Source organism: Vanessa atalanta, chromosome 9 (genome assembly GCF_905147765.1).
Source record: "Vanessa atalanta chromosome 9, ilVanAtal1.2, whole genome shotgun sequence".
In the NCBI taxonomy this organism is placed as follows: domain Eukaryota; kingdom Metazoa; phylum Arthropoda; class Insecta; order Lepidoptera; family Nymphalidae; genus Vanessa; species Vanessa atalanta.
In genome coordinates this window covers 483,362-507,235 of record NC_061879.1, presented here as the reverse complement: position 1 = coordinate 507,235, position 23,874 = coordinate 483,362, and the positions used below count along the sequence as shown (strand labels likewise).

General features: G+C 32.6%; 1 long non-coding RNA gene across 1 annotated transcript in view; it reads right to left on the bottom strand.

Moving 5' to 3' along the window:
• LOC125066618 overlaps positions 1-23,874 on the bottom strand; it is a 77,768-nt gene that overhangs the window by 35,619 nt on the left and 18,275 nt on the right. The window contains exon 2 of the long non-coding RNA XR_007119688.1: positions 9,794-9,866. This is a non-coding gene — a long non-coding RNA (uncharacterized LOC125066618). The remainder of the gene's footprint in view (positions 1-9,793; positions 9,867-23,874) is intronic.

Here is a 23,874-nt window from a genome sequence, read left to right as displayed (position 1 = left end):
GATTCGTTTTTTTAAAGTGTTGCGATAGTGTTTCATATTTAATTAATTTGTTAAAGGACAAAAGCTCTGTATCTGAATTTTTTCTACACCGGATTGATTAAACGGACCAATTAAACACCTTTACTGTATTGTTATTTTATTTAAATACAAGGCTTAATAGAAAATGAAAATGAAAATCTAAGATTTGGACCAAATAAAAAAATTGTATCACAAAATTTCTTCAAGAGATTATGTCCCGTTAGGTTTGTTTCGCATATTAATTCATGCAGAAAGTAAAATGATAGGCCGTACAATTCTCACAAAGATGAATCATAAGATATTTTAATGTCAGTCGTTTTTATCTGGATTTAAAGCAGATATCGCCGCTAATGAACTCGTATCTTCTGCTAAACCATCTAGGCTCAAAGATTATGACTTTTTACTTGCTGTTATTGCATTAGTCTTTTATTGAAAGGGAACGGAGAATAACTGTCTTGTTTATACGCATAACATAAAAGTCAGTCAGATTCCGACGTGACATTTCCCCTTCTCATTACAACGAAAACATCAAGAATAATCAGATTTTTATCCGCAAATGCTTGCACATCCCTTACGGTTCCGTATTACCACAATTTGCGACACGTCACCGCATACCGTCCCCAAAAATCGATAGAACATCTATCAATATCGTAAATTTGACTATAACAGCGTGTTTCCGGACCGCGTGCCGTGGGGAGCAAAAATTAATAAGGGGAAACGATTTTAACGAGGAACAGACAAATTGATGCAGAACGATCATTTGTCGAGTTCGAACTTCGGATACTCATTCCAACTTCGGAAACATGAGTTTAACTATCGGCAAGAATAACCTCGGAGCGTGCGAAAACGACAATCTATTGGAAATACAGCAGATCTTTCTGCGTTTTAACTTTTTTTCTTTGGTTAACTTGAACTTGGTGTTGCTGTGTTCCTGGTCGGAAGGGTGATTGCGCTATTGTATTTACAGGCACGAGGGACGAAGTATCCTAAGGTTGTTGCCATTTTGGCAATTAATTAATAGCGAATATTACAGTACTAATGTAATTACCATAGATAGAATAATAACAACATTTAAAATAAAAAAATCTACTTAAATCTTTTCTGGAAGAGATAAGTTTATTAATGTCAAACAAAAAGTATGTGAGACACAACAGTAGAATAATTTTTTTGTATCTTGATTGAGTATTGTTGTTGGCTCTACTGGCCTTTACAGCGTCACCGAACGTTGGGGCGAGTGTTAAGACTCTACCTTAAGGTGTACCCTTTTGGTCTCGAGAGTGACGTTGGTCCTGAGGGTGTCTCCTATGAGATCGCACCTCGGCTCAGAACGTAGTCGGTGGGGTGGTAGAATTCTAAAATTTGCATGCTTATATACACGATGGCCCGAAATTAGAACACAAACTTTGAACTTTGGTGACGTATATTATGAGAGATAGTCCAACTATTTGTATAGTATTCAGCTATCCGAAAATTAAGATTATGATGTTTATTGGGACCAAAAATACGTGAAAAATAACTTATATCAAAACAATACCCCAAAATTCGTTTCAGTGTGCACTTTGTACCCACACTAACAACACCTCACTAACAATTCTGTGGATATTGAATAACTTACCGTTATTAAGTTCAGTGATCGTTTAATTGTCATTTTATTAATATTGATCTCCTTTAATCAATAAACATTTTATTTCAAGTTATAAAAGATAAATGAAATTGAATATATTTTCATATCATTTCTCGAGTAATTTCATCTTCGTTGGTAAGAAATATATTTAAAGTAAACTTGTCGCAAACGTTTCGATGGTGCTTCATAAGAATATATTGACAATAGCTGACGAGATATGATATATTCATAATAATATGAGCTAAAATTTGACTTCAAAAAGTTAAAAAATCATAAGAAAAGAACATATAAATAATAATTTCTTTTCATTATTATTAAAATTATTTTGGTTTTTTTTTTTATTGTTTACCCTTAATATATATTAACAAGCGTTGTGGTAACTTATGACTTTGTTCTCGTTCACCTACATTTTTTCTTGCGATTCAAGCTATCTCTACGGGAGGTACCTCACTGGGAGTATTTTCCTGTGTTCTACGTACCGCAGCCGAGATGGCCCAGTGGCTAGAACGCGTGCATCTTAACCGATGATTTCGAGTTCAAACCCAAGCAGGCACCACTGAAATTTCATGTGCTTAATCTGTGTTTATAATTCATCTCGTGCTCGGCGGTGAAGGAAAACATCGTGAGGAAACCTGCATGTGTCTAATTTCAACGAAATTCTGCCACATGTGTATTCCGCCAATCCGCATTGGAGCAGCGTGGTGGAATATGCTCGAAACCTTCTCCTCAAAGGGAGAGGAGGCCTTTACCCCAGCAGTGGGACATTTACGGGCTGCTAATGCTAATAATGCTACGTACTTCTCCAGTGCCAAGTGGCTTCGCCAGTATATGAACCGTTAAAGCCCTTTTTTTCTTATTTTGTAGAATAAGTTAGCGGTTGTAAAAAAAGCCACCTAATAGTACCTAAGTAGTCACCACCGCCCTTAGACATTGGCGCTGTAAGGAATATTAACAGTTATTTACATCGCCAATGCACTGCCAACCTTGAAAACTAATATTTTACGTCCACAATACTACAACAATACTAAATATTGCTGTTTGGCAATAGAATATATGTTGAGTGGATATTACCTAGATGGTAGTCAGACGAAATCGCAGAAATTCCTACCTCCAGTCGGCGTACGAAATTTTATATACTTTAGCTTGATTTTTTATTATTCACGTATTCCAGTTTCAACTATCAACTTTCAAGTACCTACTTATACACCCGACATACGTTTTTCCTTATGAATTTAAAAGTGAACATCATGATGATCATTCATAGTACACATAAATCATATTCCAAGTCGATTTACACTGCCGGTATATTTCTTACGAGAATTTTATAGCCCCTGACACCTCGACTATAACCACGAGTCTTGGGAACTCGAAAATACTTTAATTTAAATACAAGATACACTTTGGGCGAAATGAAAGTAATATTTGAAATGAAAGGTGCAACGTTCTGTATGTAACGTTTGGGCGAAACGTTTCTGAAGGAAATGAATTAGCAAAAATAGTTGCTTTTATATTAAAGTTTTATTATAGGACTGATTTATATATCTTATTAATAAAAACAATGTTTCCAAAACAATAATGTCAACATTCCATTTTTAAATATAAAACAAAGGAACCTCAGCAAGCACCCGTTTGATAGCCTTATTTCCTTCCTCGATGCTCAAATAAGATCGTTATCGCCGACCAAAAGTAGGGCCAAAGATTTACTCCCCCAACACAAACTTCCGACACCATTTGAAATTCATTCTTTACGAAACGTGTGATGTAATAAAAATAGCTCCGGATCCGAGGTAGTGGCTGCATGATAAATTATGCACCCCTCGATTTTAAGATTGCTCGCGATGCATTAGGGTGCTTTTTTATGTATTTTTTTAAAGGCAGGAGTCAAACGAGTATTAAGGTGTAATAGATTGATATAATTATTCTATTAAGCAATTGAGCGCGTTAATGTTGGAAATATAATTTTATACAGTATTTGTTATTGTATATAGTAGGGACTGCTCTCTAAAACTTGGATTCTGAATGTACCTATTAAGTTGTTTTGCGCAATTTAGATTTCATAAATATAAACGCTACAATCTATATATATAAACCTTCAGACAGCTACAGATAAGCCTTCAGTGTTCAAGTGTCGTTCTAATTGGCATATCAAGACTAATAAATAATAATAAGATTGTATGCGTTTTTGGGATTCGTTAAAGAATTGTGGTAACACTCATTTATATTTTTAAATATTTCGCGCCCAAAGTCGCGTGCAGATACTTTTTTGTAATAGACTTTGCTCGCGTGGAAGTTGAATGTATTTACAGAATAACTTAATATATTACGTTAATTTAAGACCTCATTGTATACCATATTGGTGTGTACTTCAACCCTTAAGGTAGAATATCGAGAAACGCTTAAACACTTGTCTAAGTTTATATTTAATCTACTCATTTTTAATCAGTATCCCAAAAATATAGTTTCATGTTTCTAACTTAAAAAATGATACTTAGATACAAGCCTTTCACCCCCTTAGGGGTAGAATTTCCAAAATTCCTTCCTTAGTGGGTGTCTTCTCAATAAAACAATCCTACACACCCAATTTCATGGCCCTAACTTTAATAGTTAACGCTCGGCGATGATGTATCAGTGAGTCAGGACATGTTATTTTATAAATATAGAAAAAGATATAAATTCACGTCAAATGACATGCTAACGGACCTTCTGTCTCCCATTCAAACATTTTCAATTTTGAATAAATTCGACCATTAAAATTGTAAAAATTATATTAACTGTATTATAAACGTCGCTACATTTAAAAATTATCAAAGTCAATCTAATCACCCTCCCCTAAACATTTGGGGTATAAACGGGTAAATTAATTATACAAACGTCCAATGTTAACTATTTGGCATGAACCGGAAATATGATTCCATATATATTATATTTATATTGATGAATTATAGACACAAAGTAAACATATACAAACTCGGAGGTTCTACTCTCATTTAATCTTGCGATATTCTGTTAATGTCTCCTTTTAACGAGAAGGATATTGGACCAAGCTACACTAAGCATGTGGGGTATGGGTTCCTGTCCGAGTCGGTGGAATAAAGAAATTTGACTTTTAACTTCGACTACAACAAAATCTTTCGTATCGAATTACCTATAAAAGTATTTCTGCAACACACTCTACTCTTTACAGTTTATACATAATATATACATATAGATACACAAAAAAGTTGTTATTTAAATTCCAATTGTTGCATTTTTGTTCTGTTATTATTGATTAATAACAAATAGAATTTGGAAATTAAAAATTTATAACTAGTGTCAATCGGGGTTATGTAAGGTTTATTCATTAAAATTTGTTCACGAATTTAAAATAAAGTGTAATAAAGAAAATCACAATACATACATCCCGAAAACATGACACCTCTTTTGGGAAATCGTGTAATAAAATCGTGTGACAAACTCCGATGTCTACATTTTTATATGAAATAGATTGTGTTAAACAAAACAAAGATTCATGAACGGTCTCCCGGTATGGCGCCGTCTCGCAGCTTCTGGTCTGGGTGCTATTAGCTGAGTCAGCACCTCTAATAGCGTGTAAATTATCTCCTAGGATGCCCTCTATCTAGGATGACTCTCAACCTTTACTAATGTTTTGATTTTGCAATTTGAATTAGGGTGGGGTATGTGGTAGGAACGGGGAATGGAAATCTATTATCATTTAATTTATATTAGCGTGATGATTAATTTACAAAACGTATAATATAAAGGCATTCAAATGTTAGATTTGATCAGCGTCACCATCCACCATAGCTGATGTTAGCAGGAGTGAGGATACAAATTAACAAAGTATAGATTATTATTATTATCCGTGTTTGCAGAGGCGGCGAGCATCGGAATGGTGAAACGTGAAGCGTAAAGTTCAAGACCGATCGCGATGGAGGACATCTGTGGACGCCCTCTGTCCCTTTTAGGTGACATAGGACATTCATCATCATCATTATTGTACTAAAATTATCGTAAGCCATTTTAGAACTTAATAGGAGAATTTAAGAAGTAGGCGCCTGACATTAGTATTTCTTAACCGTCTTCATTAGTTGATTAGTGTTACCATAGCTATGCCAAATTTGTCTTCTTGTGGAAACTAAAAAAAAACAATAAATAACTCTCTTTGACACACATTATAATGCTAATTAATACTCAATATGGGATATATTGAGTGTTAGTCTTTATCTTCGACAAAATCTCTGCCGTGTTAATAAATATTACATAATGTCGAATGCTTGCTTGTGCATTTGTCATTGTCACACGTAAGAGTTATATGAAGTGGGAAAGAGACAAAACATAAATTGTTTTTTTTTTAAATTACTTTTTTATAAAGTACACTGATGATAAAAACTCCATTGCTAAAAACTATAAGGCTTGTCGGGAGTTTCATCTGTTAATAGACACGTTCATTTCCAACAGGATTTTTGTTTCTTTCTTACAACAGAGAAAATATAAAAGATGGCACTAGAAATTCTAGTTTCAAATTATATTTGTCCAGGTGTCTTTCCGAAATATGTCGTATTTGTGAAATATAGTTCTAATAAATATATATTTATATTATATTATATATATTTATATGTAATATATTTTATTCCAATAAGAATGTAATTTAAAATAAGTATTTAAAGACGCCTTGCGAATTAATAAATTGTTCAATTTATATTCAATTAAATTATATTTAGTATCAATTTCAGAACTAAATGAAATATGCGATTACAGATACGCGAGAACTTGTTATTTTAAGACGGACAGTAAAACTATAAACGCCACTTTATGTCCAACATTGTACACCATAACGTACAGCGAGAATATTCTGAACGCTCCATAATAAATTCGATCGTAAACTAACAAAAGACGTCTTATACAAAACTAGCTTTCCGTCGCAGCTTCACACGAGCACTGTACAATTTTTAAATTGTAGAATAATAAAACAATGTTTTTCTTTTTTTCGTCCAGAAAAAGTTGAAATTCTCAGCGTTTCTCTACAATAAGATGCTTCATTACATCGTATAAAATAAAGTCGCTTACCGCTGTATGTTCCTATGTATGGTTTGTTCTTTAAAATTGCACAAGGGATTTTGATGCGGTTTTTTAATAAACAGATTGAGAAAGGTTTATATGTATAGATCAAAATAATGTATTACAGTATTGTACACCTTCAGAAGTTCTTCAAAAAAGTCCGCGATAGTATATATCTATCTCTTACGGATAACCCACAATAACTATTTTTATCCTTTACTTTTTACGGAAAATAATGACTTATTTTCGAATCGATTTTAAGCAATACAGCATTAATCCTAATCCAATTAAGTACCTTTAATACATTGTGCATTTGATATAGATTAATGTGGCTCTTTTTAGCATGTAATTTAAACGAATATTTTCGAAGATATTACAGATTTAAAACGCAGGGACATAACCTGAACGTTGTAAGACATTTTTTAGTATATTTAGTATCAGCATTGTACCCATGCGAAGCCGGGGCGGGTCGCTAGTGTATAATAAATATGAACCTACCTCTGGAATCACTCCGTTTACTGATGAAAACCCCATTAAAATCCGTTGCGTGGTTTAAAAGATCCAAGCGTAAATATAGCAGAAGTATTTTGTTTTATACAGTGTCTTGAAGCTATTGAATCAGAATTGAATATAATAAAGTGTTCAAGGTTCTGATGCGGCTGCCCGATTTTGCATCGTATCTGGTTCAAGGAGGATCGTGTGCATTGTGTATGGATCACAATGCGTATAGAAGCTACGTCTCTTGTGCACAATCAACAATGATAGACAGACCTAAATGACAGTAGATATTACACTGCTGTAAACCATAAGCTCTCAGAAAATATAAGGAATCATTTTACGACTACTTGCGTTTAAAATGAGTTATAATTATAACTTTTATTATTAACAAATACTTTAAGGAAACATGAGTCAATGAAGTCGGATTCACAGTTTTACTGCATATAAATACCATTTCGTACAATGTATAAAACTCAAAAACAGATTGAAGATAAGATACACCAAAGGCACGGATAACTTGTTTATGAAGATACTAATATAACAATGAGTATATATATCATATTAATATACATATATATATATAATGCCACTATAAATGGCACTTACGTCCATTAACTTTAACAATACAAACAAATTTATCGAAAATGAATATCGATTGCTTTTGACATTTCACGTTCGAAATCATCGTCGAGTTGTGTACCGAATACGCTATCAGAATATCAGCATTACCTTGTTAGACAATAAATACGCTACCGGCATGGTTTGGCGCCTGTCCTGCCGGTAATTGCCATAAATTGTAAACAATGGCTCTGACGCCATATACGGTGGAGATGCCTTTTATACAATTAACTTTGTAACTTGGGCGAGTATTGTTCGTGACTGTAGGGCGTTGTTTTATTAAATATAATATTCATTTACTTATTTGAATGTTAAGAAATTCAGCTTAATACGTTTGAGGAAAGTCATATACGTATATTTATTTAAATATACCCTAAAGATAAGTCTATACTAATATTATAAATGCGAAAGTAACTCTGTTTGACCTCTAAATGGAATTTGCTGTTATTAGATATCAAGCAATCTTGAACTCCAAGGACATATATGAGTAAGAATAAGAAAAAGTTTAATATTTAAGACACAAATATATCACCATTAAAAAAACACAGTATAATAAGAGACAGGTGTTAAGTTATGTCTTTCGGACGAGGTGCATTCAAAACTTAATAATAATTGATTCAGTAGCTCCGACGAGAAAGTGTAACAAACAAACTCACATACACAATTATAATACTAGTTGCCGTCCGTGGCTTCGTTCGCGTTTTAAGCGTCGATCGTCAGATATAAGGCATAAAAAAATAATCTATGTCCTTCCTTGGAGTTTAAGCTTGTTTCACACCAATTCTTTCAGTGAATTGGCTGTGAAAGAGCAACAGATAGACACGTACTTGTGTATTTATCATATTAGTAAGATTAAATTATACGACACTTTATTTCCATGTTAATCTAGAACGTATTCGTAATATGGTATTCAAATGTATTCAAAGCTTTCATCCGATTATCGATATCGGTAAATTATGGTTATAACAAGGGGACCTAATCCCACAAACCTTATCAATCTCAGCTTAGACGACGACGGGACGCGCAGAATTTGTATTTGTAATCGCATATTACACGTGGGGTGCATCGTATGATATGATTTTAACGTTTCTTATTTTAGTAGAAAGGCAGATGGAGTGGCAGACTACTTGCTAGTGAATAGTGACGTCACCCCAAGATTGCATTGTAAGCATTGCGAAAGAAGATGTGGTATTTCTCCCGTCTATTATTATCTAGACTCAATCACCTTTAACACCAAAATACTGTGCACTAATTTTTTGTAGTTATATGTGTAATATACCTTTACATACATACTACATAGAGCGTAGCATAATCGCTCATACGCAGACCTCATTTACAAGTTGATAACTTTATATTTGAAGTATTATAAAAGTAAGTATATATAAATTATGACAGAAGAGATCTAAGCTCAACAGTGGGACATTACAGACTATTATTTTTTTGTATATTATAATTTTCTTATAGTATTATAACTTTTTTTCTTCTTTATTAAGAGAAAGTAAACATATTTCTTAAAGATCCTATGTATAGTATTAAGTCCTCTTGTTTTTGTTTATAGAGGTTTGAAGGTTTTATTATTAAGCTGCTTCAATGTTGATTGGTGAATAAAGCAAGCAACTAATTGATAGAATTGAAGTACAATCGCGACATGAATCAATATAAACGTAATAGTTATTATCTCCTCTCTCGTATTTGCACTTACCTGTTTTCTTGCAAAGCTTCCTACACCAAAGGTTGTCTGTTGGAGATCGCTATAAGCGATAAGACCATTGCACACCATTTGTTCGTGGGTTTTTTTTAGTTTCTATTAAGTTATGAGTTTACTTATATGCATTTAAAATAAAATTAACTCTGATTATTGAGTACAAAAAATTAGAAACTCTTAAGAATTAAATCCCATTCTTCTGTCAATAGTTCATTAGAGATAATTCGCTTATGATACTAGGAGCTTGGCTTAACAAAAAAACCTAGACTTACCGCGTTAAGCGCCTCCATTTCATACTGGCTAAGTTTGTACGAAGCGTCCGATCCCACAAATCGTAGAGTCGATCTGTAAAATAAATATTAAAATTAAATCCTCATATTATTTTCAAAAATTTTTGATTCTTCTCTAGCAATAGAACATTTCTTTAAGACGAAGAGCAACAGCCTTATAGCAATCCACTCACCACCTATAAGGACACCTTTAGTGATAGACTCTGCTATAATGAAATATATACCAATTTTTACACCGCCACAGCTGATGACGGGCTATACGATGTTATGTCTCGTATGTACCTGTGACAATACTGGCTCAAACACTATACTTAACGGCACAAATCAATACAAAATATTGGTTGGTGGTTGAATTACTTACGAGGCTATCTCGACTACAATATCGAGATAGCCTCGTGGATGGAACAGATGCATCTTAACAAAAGATTAAGAAACCCAAACCAGCACCGCTAATTTTTTGTGTTATGTGTTTGTGAAGCGAGGAAACTTGCCTATGTTAGATGAAAATGTATCTCATGTGTATCCCTATCCCTAATCCCTAACCTAGACATCTCCTCAAATGGAAAGAAGGACTGAGTCGAATAGTGGTCTTCACTTAGAGTATTGAAAAATTACATTAAAGCAAAAACTTATAAATAATTCGAATAAATGTCAGAAGTAAGGCGGTCGTCAATTTTCATATAAAAATATCACATTCAACCATAAAATATGAACATTATCAGCCAACCCCTTTAATAATTAACACTCATAAATGTTACTAAGTTAATTTATGAATATATTTCTCGTAGCAAAGGGTGGGGTGTGAGTGCAGGCGTTTTATCTTAATCCCGTAATTTAATTAATTTCTTCCTGACTGACTGTTTGTCTATCTGAATTTCGCAAAATCCTTTCTTAATCCCTCTTATAATAAATAGTTTCGTAATTTAAATCGGATATGTAATACAATGTATGCCTTGCGTTGTATGTCATATAAAAGGATCAAAAGTCCTGATTTTTCCGGTTAGTAAAGTTGTAATTTTTATCTTTTTTCTACTTCTTTTTATAATTATTTGTTATAAACATTCCTCTTGCATCACACTGCTTATTGATAAAAACCATAATATATTGAATAAAACAAAACATTAGTTTTACGTTCATACTGAGAACAAACGTGGCTTAAATAACGTATATTTTGACATTTTATTATTATTTTTTTTCTTTATAAAGACAAGGTTTTCAGATTTTGTTGTTAGTTTTGTTTTTGATTACCAACGGGTTTGTTAGAGAGTGTTATACCTTCATAAAATAATAAAGTAATACCTTCATATATAAAAGTAAAAGTAAAGTAAATTACTATAGCTGGGCGAAGGTCTCCTCTCCCTTTGAGAAGAAGGTTTGGAGCTTATTCTTCAAGCTGCTCCATGGTTGGTTGTTAATGAAATGTACTACTTTGGAATTGAGACCAATGAATCGTAAACTTGTATTATGTGGAAAACTTAGTAATGTATTACGATTGAAGTTATGGCTATTGGGTGACTTATAGTATTGATAAATCGCTATCACTGCAGCCAACTACACAGGTAAGACAAATACGCTCATTTCCTGCGCATAGCGCCCAAACGTCCGAGCCGACAAATTGCACCTCCGTGGCCTTATTCTGAATATTCGGTTTTTATTGGCCGATTATTTTTTATAGTCTGTATTAATGAGAAATTATGCAAAAAATTAATGTAAAAAATATTTCTACATAAACGATAAATATTTAATCAGATTGGTGCGTTGGAGTGAAATATGGCAAATAAGATCTTTTCTTGAATATTTATATGCATAATTCTCACCGAGATAAGTGTAAAAAACACAGTTTTAAAATTAAAACATATTGTATTAGTATTAAATTACAATCTCCTATAGTAAATTAAGCACCATTTTTTTAGGAAATGATAAATTTCATTATACTTAGAAAATAAATAATTGTCGTTGTATATATAAGTATTCAGAATAAGGTCATCGTGACCTCAGAAGGCGAATGGCACAAAGTTAGCTCGCCTGTTTTATTTATGACGCTTATGCGCTAACGAATTCAACTTTTATTTCATTTCTTATCCGATCGGCTGAGATGGGACACGGAAATGACGATTTTCATAAAATATTACTTTATTACTCCTTTTATAGCGAACATAAATAAATAAACAGCTTTCGTAGTGTAAATCAAAATATCTAAATATCTATATTACAAACTGTAAACCTCGATTCGGAATTTCGATTCTTATTGATTGAGAAACAATTGAAAGTTTTATTTCTCCAACTATATTACATATAATAATTAAATAATGTCAATAAATATACTAAAACTTATTCAGTTCCTTGCAATGTTTTACTGCTGAACCTCCTTTCTTTTTGAGTGGTTTTGGTGGGTATTCCTTCATGCTTCATTTTACCTCCAATAATAACGTGGTTAATAATTCTGCATCCTATTTGACTGTGATGAAAATCTGATACATGTGCATTGTGCACCCACCAACTCGTATTGAAGCAGTTTTGCGGAATAAGGTCTATGCTTTTGCTCCAACAGGAGACGAGACCCTGCAGTGAAAGACTGGATTCGATTTGATATTAACTCCCTCGTGTTCTAGAACAAGTTGTTGTATGAACTTAGGTAACTTTTATCTAGAATTTATTCAATTCTCACAGCAAATTTCACTCGAACGAATTAAATAGTATGTTAAAATACTTATTGTATAAATCCCAACAAAGTAGGAAAGCTAATTGAAATAGCAGACTATGAAGATATTAAATATAATAAGGAAATGAGTCGTGTCCCTGAGCGGTAACCACGTTAGGCGAAAGATAGTCGGAATTGTCGGCTTCACGTTGGAACTTTCTGTGATGTGTTACCACGGAAACTCATTATGGTTGAGTGTATTTAATAATGATGAGTCGAGAGAGACCAGAGTATGGAACACTTTTTTTAATATAAACTCTATCGCGTTTCAACTGAATAATATGTCAATTAAAACTAGCTTGACAAACACTGGCTTCCCCCGAAGTAGGTGATACCAGTGTATGGAACACTTGGATCTTATTGGAATATTAAAAATATGCGCCAATGAAATCACGAGAAACTCTGCTTTTGTCATATTTAAATCTGCCACAGAAATTACGTATCAATTTTGTGGCTGATTTTAAAATATGGGATTCGTCCCACTCGAGAACAGTAGCATAAGGCTTCAAGCTATCTCCTCAATGGGGTAGAGTGTCTTGCAGTTGGTTGTTTAAACATTATTATTTATATCAATGGTAAATAAAATATATTAATTTTTTCCATTACCTCAATACACATTTATTTTTTAATTAAGTGTAATACTTATATAATAAAGGGTGAGGGACCCAGTATAAGCACACGTACAAGGAGCGTAACATCTCAGTTCCCAAGGTTGGTAGCGCATTGGTTTTGTAAGAAATGGTTAAAATTTCAAACGGCGCCAATGTAAAATCCTAAAAATGTATGTCATCAAATTATTATCATGCAACGCCTTTTATCTAAAGTCATAAACACCTAAAACACAAATTACTTATTTGAGCGCCATTTTATTTTAACGTTCTTATTTTTACAAAAAAAAATGTGTACTGATTTCTGTCAAATATCTTATTATTTCAGATCAATAAATTTATTTTTCATTTGAGTTAATATAGAACTCATAAAAGTAATATACTAATAAATAATATACTAGAATCATGATGTTTTATTTCGATTGGATAGACAAAAGTAAGCTAAGTATACACACATACATAGGCACACGCACACGCGGTTATGAATGACTAAACTCAAGAAAAGGTATAATAAGGTTGTGGATTAAATGGTAGGGGTTATTGTGGTCACACGGGGCTAAGACGTCGACTGCCCCGCGGCTGTCTACGCCCTCTTATTAATATTCCTTCCAGACTCCGGGCGACTCATTACAGTTACCAATTACATCCTAAGTCGATGTGACGTGTAATAAATTTTGCTTTTTAATTTAAGCTATCTTAAACAATTATAACAAAAGTTTAGTAAATAACCTCACATTACTCTAAGGTATTTGGTTCTATGTGGTGGTTTGGCCTATAAATAGTCTAAGCTATGTCAACTCTCATGGTTGACGTAGCTTGGACTATTTATAGGCATTTTTTTTAAATATATTTATTATATAGATTAAGTTTAATGCTTGAAATAGCTTATCAGTTAAATTAATAGTCTTTGAAATTGACACAAGACACAATTTTCTAAAATAGTTATCCAACGAAAACTTTTACTACCTAGACTAAGAAGGTCAATTTCTCAGGTTATACCTACATAATAGAAAAACTAAATGTAGATTTTTCCGAGGAGAGTCAGAAAGAAACTCGATACTAAATCTTTCTCAAAAATCATAATATATTCAGAATGTATTTATCATATAAGTGCAATTAATGTGATATTTACATAAATATAAATTTATCTTTAAAATTCGACCTTGAAATGTTACTCCATCACAAATATGTAGAAAAAGTATTAAAATCTACGTCTCCGTTTATTATCAAGTATCTCTTTGCTACTACATTAAGCTCGGGGAAAAGTTTTCCCATGGGTACTGGGTGGAACAGACCATACAAAACCTCTTCAATACGCCATTAGACAGATCTAGAGCCATCAACATCACCGTCTGAACTTATCCCCTGACATTTCACATTACGAAACGCACGACATATTCAGAGCATGTCTCACAGCTAAACAATAAAGAGGCGTACTACACTTACTTGTTAAACTAGTCACAATAAATTTCAAATTAATCAATGAAATTACAACTTTATTTCGTATAATGTAAGATAGCAATTGTATTATGGTTTAAAAAGGCATCGGGCAATCGAAATCTGTAAGATATTTTCAAAGGTAAACATCACACGTATGATGTGTAACCACAGCTTTGTGATTTTTTAAGGATAAATTGAGACAATTAAAAAAAAACAGTTATTAGACATTAAATTGATTGCGACCCGACAGTTCCATATTCAAATTTTTTAAGTCGGAACTAAATTGAATATAAATCTTATAACGGAGGAATAGGGTAATATTTTATATTATTATTTTTGTTTTTATAAAAATTGCACACACACACTACTAAAAAGACTAAAAACGATAGAGAACATTTTATTTCTGTTAATTCTTATGTTCTTCATCCATCATTTACTTCTCTTATGTTTTTATCTTTTGTGAAGCAATCAATTATATTTAGAAGTTAATAATAACTTGCTTTTTAAAAATAACTAGCGACCCGCCACCGTCTGCGGGTGCAATTTATTAATAAAGAAAATGATATGTACATATAATTTAAACCCTATAGAACTTATACTATATACATAATTTTAGCATAATATTTGAAATTCAAAAAAGTCCATAATGTATATAAATAGTAAATTGAATATAGAAAGCGTCCCAATTTTTTCGTACAGTGTGGTCACCACATCGAAGCACAAGATCGTTCGCTGGGCCGAAAGTATCGGTGTCACGACATGAGCTGTTGGTCGCTTAGACACGATTCTCACGTCACTTGGCTTATGTATACTTGTGGAGAAAAGTGGTTTTACTCGCGAGTATTTCGATAATGCCACTTTAATAGAACATTAGCTGCCAGTAGTCACTTTGTTAATGTACACTTGTGAAGATAAGTGAATTTACTCAGAAAATGTAATTATTGTCGTTGGTTAAATTTGAATTCAAATGTAATATTCCTAGGTAATTGACGTATTCTAAAAACATCTTGGGTCTAAGACTGACACGTATTCCATGATGGTATGCACCATTATGCACTTCTCCACCGCCGGTCTTTATGCCATATGTAAGCATGGCGTATACTACATTATATATTTATAAGTTTTCTTCAAAAAACGTCAATTTCGACGTTTGTCGTCTTACATTTAACAAATTTTGAATACAACCTACAACCTTATTAACATTAGATAAAGGTTTAACCTTATATCATTATAACATTACTCAGTCATTTAAAATTATTCTCGTAAGGAAAATGTAGAATTACGATAGTTATACTAAATTGCTGTGCATAATTTCATTATTGGATCGTTGCGTTGTAAACATACGCCCCGCTTATTATACTGTGACTCTCTCTACGTTAAACTTTCATTTATAGTAAATTATACGTCATTTTCTTATTAAGTTATACATTGTATATGATGATATATGAGCTGTAATACAGCTACAAAACTAGCGGTTCCTAGTTCGAAGTGACGCGACACTTGCGTCCCATGATACGGTTCTGTTACTCAGGATCTTGTAAAAAAATTTAATCTATCATCACTGGTGGATCAATAACAATAACTCCAACAGAAAACAGACCGACATGATTAGAAGGTTTAATTTGTAAGTTACTAAATTATTCATTATCAGGGTTGTCAATATGTGATATTGAAATATAATAATTATTATAAGTAAACACATGATGTTCAAAAAAATTTAAATAACCTTAACGATTACGGCAATTACGTATAATATTTCTAAGGTCACAAGTTATCCAATTTATTAAAGCTTATTTAAGTCCCTCACTTAGAATTAACTAAATAAAAATGGTTTTTTTTTATATTACATAAACTGATTAAGGGAAGGGAAACGTAAACAGGTGAAGAACAATTATTACAAAATTGTCAAAAATATTCGATTACCAACCCTAGTTTAAAACCTACTCCATCACTCCATATAACTATTTCACTGGCAAAATGTTTTTAGACTAATTGACACTTCAAAGACGTCTGCTGAAAGGGATCTCCTTATATTTACACCCTCCCCAATAAAAATAACTTTACAGAACATCTGTCACAATATTATACTAAACGCTGGTATCTGTTCGTCCTTTTGTGGGAAGATCGAGTACCATTTTCTGGAATTTGTTTTGATACAAATTTGTCAAATATTTTATCTTGGAGAAGCAAAATTGGTATTTTTCTCCTTAATAAGAAAGATACAGGGCGTAATATACGAAGTAGAATAATTGGATTTTATACAAATACGTAATGGTTCCAATGATGGCAAATTCCTTGCAATAGTTTAAGATGTAAATGTTTTTTAACAAAAAACAGACATAGCAACAATGTAGCAGCAAGTTTTTATTTTTCAGGCATTTATTGAAGAGTTCCGTTGTCTGGCTCTAAAACTCATTATAAGAACTTTACGAAATTTAAATAGGACCATTTAAACTCTTTCGAACTAAAAATAGAATTTTGCAAATCTTCTCTTCTATCTTAAAGTCTTGTAATTTTTTTATTGGTATATTTGTATCTTCACAGACATTTTATCAGTCGTGTATCTTATCTATATTTTGAATCAATTATATTTTAGTATGGCTCCAGATTTTTACTAGCAAGCAGGATCACACCTTAAGTATTAAGATTACATATTTTTCCATTGATATTTAATATTAATGTGCGGTATAAATATGAATCTGTCAAAGTCGTAGATTTCAGACGACATCTTTATTTACTCGGAATGTGTCCTTAAGCTGTGTTATTTGTCCTCGTGGGATTCTGGATTCCTGAGCTGGGCTAGATGGTATAACGAAGGGGATTTATATACTTGGAATTAATTTATGTATCTAGATAAATGCTTACAATAATAGTACAATATTTCCTATAAATATAAGAACCAAGATTCCATGAACGTGACTAGTTTCGGTGACCTTGTTCGACCTCATATATTTTTATTTCGCAACGCACGATATGAGATAGCTAACATCGCCTTCTGGGAATTGAGTATTGGTAAGCTATCATACTGGAAATTTGCTGCCGATTGATATGGTTCGATGTGATTTCTATATTGAATAAAGTATTGGAAAAATATGTGATATTCCACAGGAATATTTCTAAAATAACATTCCTTTTGATAGAAATATTATTTGATATTCGTTTTAAAAACAAAAATTACCATTTATTTTTTATTTGACGTTGCACCAGCAGTGCAATTCTATAAGAGTTTACTTTGTTTTTCACTCGTGAAATGTTAACAACCTACGTACAAAAAACATGCCTGCTTAGGGCCCTGCATCAGCTAGGGACCTTTTAGCAGGCCAAAGATTTGTGAATTTCTTTTGAGGAATTTCTACCTCTGCTTTTTTTCTTTGTTTGAAGTAAAAAAAAAAACGTCGTTATTATGAATTAAATTACGTTGTGGCAAGAAAAATATATTTAAAAAATGTAAAGGGTCATCGAGACGTCCATTTCTTAGGGGAACTGCTAATCCGGCCCTAAGAATAATGGATACACGATAATAAAGTATTTCTTTATTTATAGACATTATTGTTAATATTGCGTTTATCTTTAAGTATATTAAATAAATAAATCAAAACATAGGCTTCATGTAATAATCTTAAGGATTACATACATGTTTTAATGTATATAAAAAATGATGAACTCTTTTTGTCACAGGACACGATGTTCCATTCAGTCTGGAATCTTTAACTGTCAGTGATGCTTAGCATTTGATTGAACACGGTTTGATCAAATTAAATGTATTTTATTCACAATGAAGCGTTTTTGTATCGTCAATATTTAAACGCTACCACCGTTTCTGAATCATGAAGAACCCTTTTCAATTACCCTCTAACTAAGCTTCAAGGTTTAGCAGTAATCACAACAAAAGCTCAAGAACTCAGGATTGAATCTTGGACATTAAAATTGTAAACCTGTATACCACTGAGTTATTTAAGCTTTGTTCTAAAGCTTTTATTACAATACCAAGATGTTGTTAAAATGATACCACAGCATCTAATAGAGCACGGCTTCGTCAGCACATAAAATTGAATTGATTTGGAAATATCATATTATCGACTTATATTTCTGGTCTTACATAGCTTGGTTATTCATTTTTATGAGATCCAATTTAATATCTGACCGCTCGAAGATTTGGTAGCTGTTGGGTGTTCATATTACTGCTAATAGCACAAGGATACCCTCTTCTTAAAGTCATTGCGTTTATATATATATTTTTATGTACAATAAAATATTTATTTTATAGCTGAAAAAGTTATTAAATTTTATTATTTTAATATTCTCAACCAGCTGAAAAGTGATGAAGAGTTAAAAACTAATACTATAAGATATCATATTTATATATCATTAAATAACGTATTAAGATAATTTTTAACAACAGCCCATCAATGTCCACCGCTGACCTTCTCTTCTCGTTTATGATACAGAACATCACCTGACACGTGCAAGTTTCCTCACGACGTATGAATTATTCGATGCCGAGCAGGAGATGAAGGCATATCCTTTGGTTAATCAGTCTTCTTGCTGTTAAGTACTATATACACGTGTAGATGGAAATCAATTAAATGTATATCAAAATTTTTTTCAAGTAGTTTCACAGCACTTTGGAATCCAATGAAAGAAATGTTTTAAGTGTAGATTAAAAAAGTATCGGTTCGAAATTGGATAATACGAGCCCAATTATCGCTAGAATATTCACATTTTACTATTATTATTTTTCATTATTAATTTTTCTATTATATACATCATTATCAAAATAAGCCTTATTATAAGATTAGACATAAACGTACTTCAGTCAGATAAAAATCATATTAAAAAAAAACTTATGTTTAAATATTATTATGTGCAATAAAATTAATTGAAGTTATTTTCACGTATAGATATACCTACCATAATAATTACACACGTAAACTACATTCATTACTAATGTAAAATAACATAAAAGTGTGTGCATAATTCACACACATAGAAATTAAGTTTATAGTTTTTTATGTTTGCCTTTTTCGTGTTGCGTTTTCGTACCATCGAGTTATAATTACAACGATTTTAAACAAGTTACTTTTCAAAAATTTCTTTCACTCCAAGGGACTTATTGTGATTGGTCAATGATATTCTAATTTCGAAATGTGCTTCGACTACAACTGCTACAACCTTCAATCAATCTAACAAAAGGCATTCTACTTCAAAATAACATCACACTAAGAGAATGAGGCAGTCCTGCGAGTTGAGACATGCGTCTAGCTTTATTAGAAATTAATAATAAGTAAGGCGCATACAACCCTTTGCGCACTTTCAGCTTGCCATACCCAATGAATAGTATCAGTTACGTACCTTATGACGAACTGAGACGGACGAAAATACATAATCTCATATTTGCATTTGCATCAACGTGACTCTCTTAGATAAATACATTAATTTTTTACATTAGCAGCCTGTAAATTTACCACTACTGGGCTAAGACCTCCTCTCTCTTTGAGGAGAAGGTTTGGAGCATATTAAACCACGCTGCTTAAATGCGGGTTGGTGGAATACACATGTGGCAAAATTTCGTTAAAATTAGATACATGCAGGTTTCCTCACGATGTTTTCCTTCACCGCTGAGCACGAGATGAATTATAAACACAAATTAAGCACATGAAAATTCAGTGATGCCTGCCTGGGTTTGAACCCGAAATCATCATTAAGATGCACGCGTTCTAACCACTAGGCCATCTCGGTTCATTCATCGGACTTTCTAACTTGATGTGTAAAAAAATCTGTATTCCAAAGAATCCTATTATGTTTTGAAGTCTTTTACGCATAGGGCAGTGGTAGGCAGGCAATAATGATACTAATAATGAATAAAAAAAAAAATCTAATGTTTGTACATATTCAAGAATTATAACTAAAAATAAAATATATTTTATAATCAATAAACGATTTCCTTACATTATCATATTAATATACATAAAATTTAAGTAATAACCGAAGCTTTTCTCAAGTTATCACTTCTGTAGGGCGTCCCGAGACGCACATGCCCTTTTTTATTTGGACTATTTTATATATATGAAATGCGCGAGTGATCATTATCAGCCATAAACATTGGTTCTGTAAGAAATATTAACCATAACTTACTTTGCCAATGTTCGTCTAAACTTTGGCACAAAAAGTCTCACTTACTTAAATATAGTTACAGGTAGTAAAAAATACTTCTCTCTCTCTCTCTTCTGTGCATTTATTATTCCCATCTGATGGTGCGGTCTGCCTTCCTAGTCTTTTGTTTCCACTTCGCTCTATTTGACGTATCGTTTTTAGTAACATTGCAGGAACTAAGATCTTTTCTGACCACATCAGTCCATCTGGTTTTAGGTCGCCCTCTGGTTAGTCAAATACCTTATGAATTTTATTTTAAGCTAAAATACTTGCAGTACTTATAGGTATTTATGTGCTTAATGTGCTCCGTACGATCTTATGATCTTGATGCAATGCAATACAATAGAGTCGACTGATTTATTATCCCTGAGACCGCATAACGGCTCCGAGTAATAGATGAATCTTTGACACAGAACAGAATATATAAAAGTGATACAAAATCATTACTAAAAATATTCAGTAAGTTGTGAAGTTAGTACGTAACTACATAAAATAAAATAAAAATAGACTAACAAATTCGTCGATTAATATTATCTTAAAGATTTCGGACTTATCGTGAAAAAATAGTCTATCATCCAGTCTTTGGAGGGGCAGAAAATGATTTTTAACACAAACAGCAATGTCTTGTGTATTTACTGCTTGCTTTAGGTCGTTATAATGCCGTCCCTAAAACGTAATAAAAGCTACATTTGGATATACTTACTTATTTTATATTATTCGTATTCTTAAAAAATAATATCTTTTTGTCGGCCTGTAGATGCTACCTACTATATTATGTTAAAAACAGGGTATTTTAAACGACCATGCACAAATGTTTTTCTATTAACCTGTTTATTTTACTTCATACAATTTCTAACGAAGTCTTTGTTCTAGGTGGTTGGTAATAATCTTAGCTATCTGTCGGGTACTTATATCAGGACTCACTTTAGAACCTAAGAAGGTACCTGGGTAAATGATCCATGGGCTAAGTCTTTGAGATAAGATCTAAATTTAATTTAAATACTATATAGGTACCTACTTACTAGACACTGAAGTTGTTTTTATGTATTAGCCACAACAATAAAAGTCTAGTTTTTTTTCTACATTATTATCAATAAATTTATAAATAAAGATTAATATTCATTAATTTTATTTTTTATGGTATAGGGGGCAAACGAGCAGGAGGCTCACCTGATGGAAAGCGACTACCACCGTCCATGGACATCTGCAACACCAGGGGGGTTACAGGTGCGTTGCCGGCCTTTAAGAAATAAGTACACTCTTTTCTTGAAGGTTCCCAAGTCGTATCGGTTCGGAAAAACCGCCGGCGAAAGCTGGTTCCACAGAGTGGTTGTGCGAGGCAGAAAATGCCTTAAAAATCGCACTGTTGTGGATTTACGGACATCTAAATATTCAAAAGACATAATATGTCAATTAATCTAAAGTTTATATAAAAGCTAAATACAACGCACCGATTAATTACGAAATCTTAGAAACTATAACATCTACAAACTTGAAATTTTGGAAGGAGGTACCTTATATAGTTTAGACATCCGCTAAGAACAGATTTTTCGAAACTCCACCCCTCAGGGAATAAAACGGTGTTTGGAAGTTTGTGTTTTATAAATTTACGGGTAAAGTCGCAGGTTCAGCTAGTATAACTATGAAATTACGAGTAACAGATATACTTATATAATAGCGCCATCTGGTAGTAACTGCTGAAACTAAGACAGCAAAGTAGCGCCATCTGTCAGATTATTCTGATATGAGTTCGTTGTAAAATATTTCTCGCTTTAAATAAGCATCAAGAGATGGCGCTACTGCGTAGAATATTATTTTAAAGCTTTAGTTACAGGTAAATATTGTTATACATTTAGTACTTACCGCCTTCAACAGATAATGGGCATTTATATTACTTGTTAACATTTATAAATATTTACACCGTTTATTGTACAAATAAACGTTTATATCGTATTTTGGCCGCTGTTTCGACAGTTGCGACTGTCGTGGTCACGACTTGACAGTAAGCCAGTAATCCAGTCATCCACTTGCCCATTTTTATTTATTTGGGTACTGTACTATGTGTTTATATCTTCTATTCATCATAGAACTACTGAGTTTCTTGCCGGTTCTTCTCGGTAGAAACTGCATTCCAAAGCCGTGATAGCTTTAAAACGGAATTTTACCTCGTAAAATGACACATTAAAAGTGTGTTAGACTTTACTAGAATAAGATATAAGTATTATAAATATGAATATTAAATATCGGTATATTATATAATGTTATTAAATATCGCGAATCTTTAACGTAAACAAAAAGTAGTTCTTATATTTTATGAAGAAATATAATGAATCTGCTATAAAATGGACGGTATTTTCACCACAATTGTGCATTATTCAAGTGACAGTCTCTTTAGAACTAGCTTTGGGACATTATTATCAATGCAACCCTAACCGCGATCAAATGGTTCAGCTCACCCCCATCCATCCCCTAAGTTAAGTCGATTGTCTACTAAATTCATATTGCTATAATTTTTTAAAACCGCTTATATTTACGAATTAAGAGAATTGATATCGTTGAGTAACCGAGTAGAGATCGAAATCGTAGGTAATATTTTAATGTAGCTTACTTTTTTAATCAAGTTAGCTAAGAGATTAGAATTAAAGGGTCGATTTTAAATGCAACGTTTCTACTTGTAACATTTTTAACGTTGACGGTTTTTCTACTATCTGTTGGATATTTTGTATACACGCTGAAGTTTTCTTTGGAGATATATTAGCAAAGTAAAATCTATATTAATATTATAAATGTAAAAGTAACTCTGTCTGTCTGTCTGTCGCACTTTCACTGCCAAATCAATGAACCAAAATTAACGAATTTTGTTATGAAGCAAACTTGAACTCCAAGGACATTGGCTACTTTTATGTCTATAATACATGACAACCCACATCCTAAGACACGAGCGAAGCCCCGGGCGACAACTAATATATTATAACGCCGCCGCCTTCGTCAGGGTTAAATTTGAAATTTAGTCGCATCTCTATCGCAGCACCACCGACCGGATCCAATCAAAACCATCCATGGATCCGCTCAGATACACACAAAAAGTTTAATTGAATCCATGGAGGAGAAGTTACATACTCTAATAAAGATAAAAAATCTAGGTTTATTCATCATTATGC